Here is a 9454-nt window from a genome sequence, read left to right on the forward strand (position 1 = left end):
CTTAGTAATTCTGATTCTTTTCTCTTCCAGCCCCTGGGCGGGCCCCTCTTTCTTTTCTCTTCCAGCCCCCCGGCCCCTCTTTGATAAGGAAAGTTTTCATTTCTCAAATAAAAAATGACAAATATGGTTCGATGGCTCTTCTCTACTAACCACAAGGATATTGGGACTCTCTATTTCATCTTCGGTGCCATTGCAGGAGTGATGGGCACATGCTTCTCCGTACTGATTCGTATGGAATTAGCCCGACCCGGCGATCAAATTCTTGCTGGGAATCATCAACTTTATAATGTTTTAATAATGGCTCATGCTTTTTTAATGATATTTTTTATGGTTATGCCGGTGATGATAGGTGGATTTGGTAATTGGTTTGTTCCGATTCTGATAGGTGCACCTGACATGGCATTTCCACGATTAAATAATATATCATTCTGGTTGTTGCCACCAAGTCTCTTTCTCCTATTAAGCTCAGCCTTAGTAGAAGTGGGCAGCGGCACTGGGTGGACAGTCTATCCGCCCTTAAGTGGTATTACCAGTCATTCTGGAGGAGCAGTTGATTTAGCAATTTTTAGTCTTCATCTATCGGGCATTTCATCAATTTTAGGTTCTATCAATTTTATAACAACTATCTTCAACATGCGTGGACCTAGAATGACTATGCATAGATTACCACTTTTTGTGTGGTCCGTTCTAGTGACAGCATTCCTACTTTTATTATCACTTCCGGTACTGGCGGGTGCAATTACAATGTTATTAACCGATTGAAACTTTAATACAACCTTTTTTGATCCTGTAGGAGGGGGAGACCCAATATTATACCAGCATCTCTTTTGGTTCTTCGGTCATCCAGAGGTGTATATTCTCATTCTTCCTGGATTTGGTATTATTAGTCATATCGTATCGACCTTTTCAAGAAAACCGGTCTTCGGGTATCTAGGCATGGCTTATGCCATGATAAGTATAGGTGTTCTTGGATTTCTAGTTTGGGCTCATCATATGTTTACTGTGGGCTTAGACGTTGATACGCGTGCCTACTTCACCGCAGCTACCATGATCATAGCTATGCCCACAGGAATCAAAATCTTTAGTTGGATTGCTACCATGTGGGGAGGTCCGATACAATACAAAACACCCATGTTATTTGCTGTAGGGTTCATCTTTTTGTTCACCATAGGAGGGCTCACTGGAATAGTTCTAGCAAACTCTGGGCTAGACATTGCTCTACATGATACTTATTATGTGGTTGCACATTTCCATTATGTACTTTCTATGGGAGCCGTTTTTGCTTTATTTTCTGGATTTTACTATTGGGTGGGTAAAATCTTTGGTCGGACATATCCTGAAACTTTAGGCCAAATCCATTTTTGGATCACTTTTTTCGGGGTTAATCTGACCTTCTTTCCCATGCATTTCTTAGGGCTTTCGGGTATGCCATGTCGCATTCCAGATTATCCAGATGCTTACGCCGGATGGAATGCTCTGAGCAGTTTCGGTTCTTATATATCCGTAGTTGGGATTCGTCGTTTCTTCGTAGTTGTCGCAATCACTTCAAGCAGTGGAAAGAACCAAAAATGTGCGGAAAGTCCTTGGGCTGTTGAACAGAATCCAACCACACTAGAATGGTTGGTACAAAGCCCTCCGGCCTTTCATACTTTTGGAGAACTTCCTGCGATAAAAGAGACAAAAAGCTAGGCGCATATGCGTCCTAACTATTGCCTCTTTCTGGCTCCGTATTGAAAACTCGAATTGGTAGGTTTCTCGAAGTAGTTTTAGTAGGTTTATCAGGAAATAGAGATGCCGAGTCCCCTACTTACCTACCGGGTAGGTGGGGGGGAAGAAGAGTGGGAACGAGGGCTTCTTTCACTTGTTTGTTTTCCTACAACGGTATCTCCGAACTCAACGGCTCCCACGATTCGGAGCGATAGCGAATTCATACGAGGACTATGAAGCGAATAATTGCATTCCTTCCAGGAGGTCGAGCGCACACTTTCCTCAGTTTCAAATCAAGGGACAAAGATAGATCCTCGGTAACGGCAAAGGGGATAGCCTTGCGTTTGAACATTCATGTGCATATATTTTCATTAGATGTGCAATCGAAATCAGTAGGAGAGAAACTTTCATCCCTATATTTCCACTGAAATGGAATTAGCGATACCTTTGCTTTTAGTTTGAATTCATGAATCCTGTTTCTAGTGACGAGTAACTACTACGAAAGGTACGGAAAACGGGAAAGGCAAAGCATAGGAAAGAAGAATATATTCAATAATGTCATCCTTGTTTCGGTACCGGATTCAACTTGTCGAGGCTTCTGCTCGTAATGTCACTCACTGGATCAAATCAAAGGGCTCGGTTTCTGCTCCTCGGCAAAGGCAAAGTCAATTCAATAGGAATCCGAATCCTAAAAGGCAAGACCCAAACCACCGGTCGATCAACAGTTCTTCTTTCACTTCCATCTCTTGATACCTATTTTCTTGCTTTTCTTACCACTGCTGTAGTGAACCGCATCTATAAGCACCGGGAGTCGTGAACCGTGCACAAGGTCCTTCTTAAACTAGAAATAAGTGAAATAATTGTTCTGGGTCACCTTGGCTTTTGTGTTCAGTAGTTAGTAGGGGAAGTTGCCCGGCTTGGTATCTCTCTTCCCTGTAGAAAACCAATCACAAGTCCCTCCTTATTTTCACTCCAAAAGGCTGGAAAAAATAGCAAATCTCGGATAGCCTAACTTGTTTTTTTGCCCTGGAAAAGGCAGCTACTATCCCTGCTGGATTTCCAGAAAACGGAATGTACCTAGGGAACCCTATTGATCAGATCAGAGACTGAACCTAGTGATCTTTCTCCTGCTGGCAAGCATCGATACCTGTCTCCTAATGAATTGATCTTCTCTTGGGCTCTGATTCATACAATCAGAAAGCCCTTGCGATGTGGGTCACCCTTTTCCTCTATACATCTGTTCAGCAAAGGGGGCTTGCTATTCTTTGCAACTGAAGGTTGGGCCTACATATCTCTTATTTGTGTGGATCAACCATCCAACCTTTCTTCTTTCTTTCCATAAAAGCGTAGGTAGAATGCGTATAGTAATGGTAGAGCTGATGTATGGCTAAGCAGGGTTGATGGAGCTCTTGGAAAGAAGTCAGTATCCAGCTTATCCCTAGTCTAGCACTCTGCTGTGAAGTCAGAAACCCATTAACAAGCAAGGCTGTAGTGAACCTCTTCCTTAAGGGATTGTGGAATGCACACATCCCGGAATATAGTTGGGTGATCCATTAAGCTAAGCAAGAGCTATGAACAACCTAGTGACGCGGTGGCAAGCATCGATACGAGGAAGGTGATAGATCAGATACGATTTCTTTCATAGGATACTCTTTTTCCTTCGGATTGTGGAATGCTAGGAAGGGCCTAATAGTAGTGATTTAGTGCGATGTGAGGTGCCCCGCGCGTGAGACTTTCTGAGGTTAAGAAAATAATAACAGGGCGGCTTTCTTAGACTCGGCTCTATAGCACTCTTTGAGTAAGTTCGTTAACGAGGTAGCAGTTCTACACGAATGAAAACAGACCTATCTTCTCTTTCTTGGGCGGGGCACCAAATTCATGTACCTTTACCAATTAACCAATTTCTTGATGCTGGGGTGGATCGTAAAGAGATACCACTTCCTCATGAATTTATCTTGAATCAGGACCTTTTGGCTCAACTTTATCCTAGTTTTGCCGAAGGAGCAACCCCCTTTTCACTTTAAATTGGTCCAAATACGCAGAATTTCTAACTTTTCGCGGAGGACTAGATCCAGTAACCGGTGGTCTCTGGCTGACCGATATTGCGCACCATCATTTAGCTATTGCTATTCTTTTCCTAATCGTAGGTCATATGTATAGGACCAATTGGGGTATTGGCCATGGACTTAAAGATATTTTGGAGGCTCACAAGGGCCCATTTACAGGACAAGGCCATAAGGGTCTTTATGAAATCTTAACAACGTCATGGCATGCTCAATTATCTCTTAACCTAGCTATGCTAGGCTCTACAACCATTGTTGTAGCTCATCATATGTATTCTATGCCTTCCTACCCATACCTAGCTACTGACTATGGTACACAACTTTCCTTGTTCACACACCACATGTGGATTGGCGGATTTCTAATAGTCGGTGCTGCTGCACATGCAGCAATTTTTATGGTAAGAGACTATGATCCAACTACTCGATACAACGATCTATTAGATCGCGTCCTTAGACACCGTGATGCAATCATATCCCACCTTAACTGGGTATGTATATTTCTAGGTTTTCACAGTTTTGGCTTGTACATTCATAATGATACCATGAGTGCTTTAGGCCATCCACAAGATATGTTTTCGGATACTACCATACAATTACAACCTATCTTTTCTCAAAAGGTACAAAATATCCATGCTACTGCGCCTGGCGTAACAGCTCCTAGTGCAACAACAAGTACTAGCTTAACGTGGGGAGGCGGCGAGTTAGTAGCAGTAGGTGGCAAAGTGGCTTTGTTACCTATTCCATTAGGAACCGCAGATTTTTTAGTCCATCACATTCATGCATTTACCATACATGTGACTGTATTAATACTTTTGAAAGGTGTTTTATTTGCTCGGAGTTCCCGTTTGATACCCGATAAAGCAAATCTAGGTTTTCGCTTTCCTTGCGATGGGCCTAGCCGAGGGGGAACATGTCAAGTATCCGCCTGGGATCATGTTTTCTTAGGTTTATTCTGGATGTACAATGCAATTTCGGTAGTCATTTTCCATTTCAGTTGGAAAATGCAGTCGGATGTTTGGGGTACTATAAGTGATCAAGGGGTGGTAACTCATATTACAGGGGGAAACTTTGCACAGAGTTCCATTACGATTAATGGGTGGCTTCGAGATTTCTTGTGGGCACAGGCATCGCAAGTCATTCAGTCTTATGGTTCTTCATTATCTACATATGGTCTTTTTTTCTTAGGTGCTCATTTTGTATGGGCCTTCAGTTTAATGTTTTTATTCAGCGGCCGTGGTTATTGGCAAGAACTAATTGAATCTATCGTTTGGGCTCATAACAAATTCAAAGTTGCTCCTGCTACTCAGCCTAGAGCCTTGAGCATTATACAAGGACGTGCTGTAGGAGTAACCCATTACCTTCTGGGTGGAATTGCCACGACATGGGCATTCTTCTTAGCAAGAATTATTGCAGTAGGATAGTGGCTAGGAGGTTTTGAAAGGCATTATGGAATTAAGATTTCCCAGGTTTAGCCAAGGCTTAGCTCAGGACCCCACTACTCGTCGTATTTGGTTTGGTATTGCTACCGCACATGATTTTGAAAGTCATGATGATATTACTGAGGAACGTCTTTATCAGAACATTTTTGCTTCTCACTTTGGGCAGTTAGCAATAATCTTTCTAGGGACGTCCGGAAATCTGTTTCATGTAGCTTGGCAAGGCTAGATATAGGATCCTTTACACGTAAGACCTATTGCTCATGCCATCTGGGATCCTCATTTTGGTCAACCCGCCGTGGAAGCCTTTACTCGATGAATTGGCTGCCTGCCATAATCTTGTTGTCTTCTTCTTTCCCTAACCTTATCTTAGCCTTAGGCGCCTCTTGGAAACTTCATAATCTGAATCACTTTCCTCCCCGGGTAGTAACCATAACTTTAACTAGGAACTACCCAGTATAACATCATTGCTTTCCAATTTTAGTAGCTTGAAGGTGTCTTGAAATGTGTGTCCTTTAATAAGTAGTATCTGCAGTGTAAGCTCCAGTAGTTAATTGACCTCCTCCAGCCACTTTGACAGTAAACAAATGTTTCTGACTCTCATATCAGTGAAGCCCACACCACCATAATCTTTAGGGGTGCATAGGTGTTCCCATCTGATAATGTGAAATTTCTTCTTCTTACTCCCAGTAGAAGTGATTTCTTATTTTATCAACTTTTTCTGTATTTTGACAGGCAAAGTGTAGCAACCCAGAAGGTACATAGGGACATTTGATAAACATGCATTGATCAATATATCTCTTCCTCCATAAGAGAAATGTCTGCATTGCCAAGAGTCCAACTTCTTTTCTACCTTTTAATGAAAACAAATCATTAGAAGAGATCTTGTCTTTGCTGATTGGTAATCCCAGATATTATATTTTATTGGAAATTTGCCTATCTCACAGTTATATCAGCTACCCTCTGCTCCTCCTCTACACTCAACCCTACTATCAAAATATCACTCTTCAAGTAATTGACTTTCATGCCAGACATTTCCTCTAAACAGTAGAGAAGGAATTAGAATCCAGTAATAGACTCCATGTCATTATGCAAAAAAAGCAAAGTATCAGAAGCATATTGCAAATGACTAATCCCCCCTGGTATCAGATGTGGTACCAAACCTCTAATCACACATGCTTCCTTAGCTCTATCCAGAATTGCAGATAGTGCATCACCTACTAGGTGAAAAAGCAAAGGAGAAAGAGGATCTCCTTGCCTCAAACCTCTGAAAGTAGAGAAATATTCTCGCCAATCTCCATTCATATTCACACACACTTTGCCTCCTTCCACTGCTTGTCTAATCCAATCTATCCACCTGTCAGGGAAGTTTTTCCTATGCATTACCTCTGCCAAGAAAGGCCACTGAACTCTATCGTAAGCTTTTTCAAAGTCCAACTAAAGCAAAATTCCTTCAGAGTGAGAGGTTTTTAACTCATGCAAAACTTCATGAAGAATTACACATCCATCCAAAATGTACCTCCCAGGAATAAATCCAGTCTGAAGAGAGCTGATTACTTGTCGAGCCAGAGGAGTAAATCTAAGTGTCAGAGCTTTGGTAATAGATTTAAACATAACATTTAGAACACATATGGGTCTATACTGTAGGATACTATTAGCATCCTTAATCTTTGGCAGTAGAGAAATGACACCATAGTTTAGTATGGACAAGTTCAACCTGCCATGATACAGCTCCTGAAGCATTTATATTAGTATATCTCTCAACTGGGGCCAAAAAGCTCTAAAAAGCTAACAGAGAAGCCATCTGGACCTGGAGCAGTATTTGGTTTCATGCTTTTCACCACCTTGTCTATCTCTTCACTCATGAAGTTAATACAAGTGAGGACTGATTTCTGTCATTCATATAATTCAGAAGAGGAAGGCCGGTTGAGTGCTTTCCGCGTAAGACTATTGAGTTTCCAGCTGATTGCTGATATTTTCCAGGATAGGATTTGTCCACTTGATTGAATTCATGTCATTGAAGCAATGAACTTGCTAGCCAGCGTGCCAAAAAGGTTGCTGACTTTGGGTACACAGAGTAGTGGCGAGAAAAGGGCTTGCGCCTCAGCCGTTTCGCTTGATTCGGACCTTGTAGTTGTAGTCACAGGGTACAAAGATAACCCCGCAACCATTTGTTGTATTCTTTAAGTCAATCGCTCGTAGTATGTGCTAGAATGAGATGAGATCTAGCTCAAAGGTGAAGACCTCATTCTTTGAACCCTCCCGGGCAGTTCCTGTTCTAGCTTCTCTATCTCTAGCAAGTGATACGAACAACACAACATCTTCTCCGGTCGTAGGTCGGTAGGGCTTGCCCTGGATAAGAAATGGAATAAAAAATTCCTAGTTTCTTGACTGTTTCTAAGATTATTTACCTTTATTTACATGAAGATGCATGGTCTCTTACACTTTTCCTAGCTTAAGTTGGCGGATTGGTAAACAAACAGCTCTGCATCTCTGTTCGCTTCGGCACCACTCCCTTGCTTCTTATCAAGGTCGGTGCCAACAAACAAGTCCCATTCGAGCAATGGAATCTACATAAGAATGTAATCACTATTAAGTATTCCACTCACTGATGCCCAGGAAAATGGGCCTCTGAAGAAAGCAAAGACGTGGCCCAGACCGAAAAAGGAACTTGATCACCCGGAGAAGATTTCTTTTCTTTGCTGATTCCTCTCAATGAAATTTGCCATGTTGCACTAAGTTACTTACGGATGTATGCATGCAGTCCGGGAATACTTTGGGGTGAACACCCATCCGAACAAGTAGGGTCAATAGTTCAGCATTTAGGCCATAACATTTAGCAAAAAATGAATCTGAAACCCAACAAGTGCTCTTCGAACCAAGCTAGATAGTCTCCTATCACTAGGCTCACCAACCAACCTGGACTTTGATTCTTTCTTATTATTCTAACGGGATATAAAAAGCATAAGGATTGTTTCCAGCCGAGAGTTCCCATATGACATAAGCGCTCTTGGGTGGGGTGGGCCCTCATTCGCCAGGTCTTTGAGTGCCCGTCGTACCACGTGGTTGGTACACTAGGCTGATAGATACTTTACTTTAAGGATCTGGCACCTTCGCTAGACGAAGAGTAAGCGACTTCTATTAGCACCGGACCGTCGAGTCGAATTTCTCGTGTCATGTGCAACGTCCATCAATGGTGGTTCATTAATGTCCATAGATTTAGACTCCTTCCCCCTTCCCTTATATGCAAAAGATCGAGAGGGGCCCGAACCCAAACCGAGAACGTAAACAGAATTCGACTCACTCTCGTATGGCTCGCCCTCTAGCCCTGGGCGAGTCGGCCGGGTCTTTCCCTCTTGTTCTATTTCCGCCACGATAAAGATGCACGGAAGAACTATGGTATGCCCAGCGCGTGGAGGATCCGTTGAGAGTGTCCCTTGTCTCGGTAGGGAACAGTACCTATTGTCTTGCAAAAAAATGTCAGTGCTACGGTCCCCTATTGTTTGATCCAATATTGACCGGTGCGGATCACGTTCTACTACCTCCGGTCCGTGGTTCGACCTCCCGTAGTGATCCTTGCTTTTCTTTTTGAAAGCTCTGTAGGGCCAATTTTGCGTACTTGCTCAGCGTGCCCCCCTTTCGTCGAGTGCCCCGCCCGGTTCGCAGGGCTATTGGCCTACCAAGCAAGCACTTGCCCGCTGCTCCTGCCGCCTGCCAAGTGGGCTCCGCGCTCGTTATCCTGACTGTTCTCTCTGTTGGGCCCTTTCCTATTGCTCTAACCATAAGCTATGGCAATTCCAGCTCGCACCCACTCTGGCCCGCCCAGCAGGGCCTGAGTGAGCTCAGTGGTCAGCCCCTGACGTTAGGGGTCTTTCGCTTTTGCCAGATCTATAGAGATATTACGAGTCCTCTGTCCCAGATTCCCTCGCCGCGGCCATCTGGGTCACCGGTACTACCAAAAAGTCTCATGCTTACGTTACTGTGACTGATATATAAGTATGATCTCGGACTACGAAGACCCAGTCGTGCTTCTGGTTTCCATTCTCATCATCATATTGAAGGAAACTCCTCGTGCTCTGCCATAAGAACTTGGAGTCCGTATCATGGTGATGGTAAGGTAACACTATGATTCTTGCTCAAAAAACTAACCGAACACGTTCGAGTTATTGGCTCGTCCGACCCGGCAGCATTCATGAGTCGCTCATTCAACTGTCCCTCGGAGACACGGTCGAGAAGTGCCATGCATGG

The 9454-nt window shown here is 43.3% G+C and overlaps 1 pseudogene; it reads right to left on the reverse strand.

The window, feature by feature from the left end:
• Positions 1 to 7918: 7918 nt before the first annotated feature.
• The window catches only part of LOC119267014, a 7840-nt pseudogene continuing 6304 nt past the window's right edge, over positions 7919 to 9454 (reverse strand).

The sequence above is a fragment of the Triticum dicoccoides genome, chromosome 3A (genome assembly GCF_002162155.2).
Source record: "Triticum dicoccoides isolate Atlit2015 ecotype Zavitan chromosome 3A, WEW_v2.0, whole genome shotgun sequence".
Taxonomy (NCBI): domain Eukaryota; kingdom Viridiplantae; phylum Streptophyta; class Magnoliopsida; order Poales; family Poaceae; genus Triticum; species Triticum dicoccoides.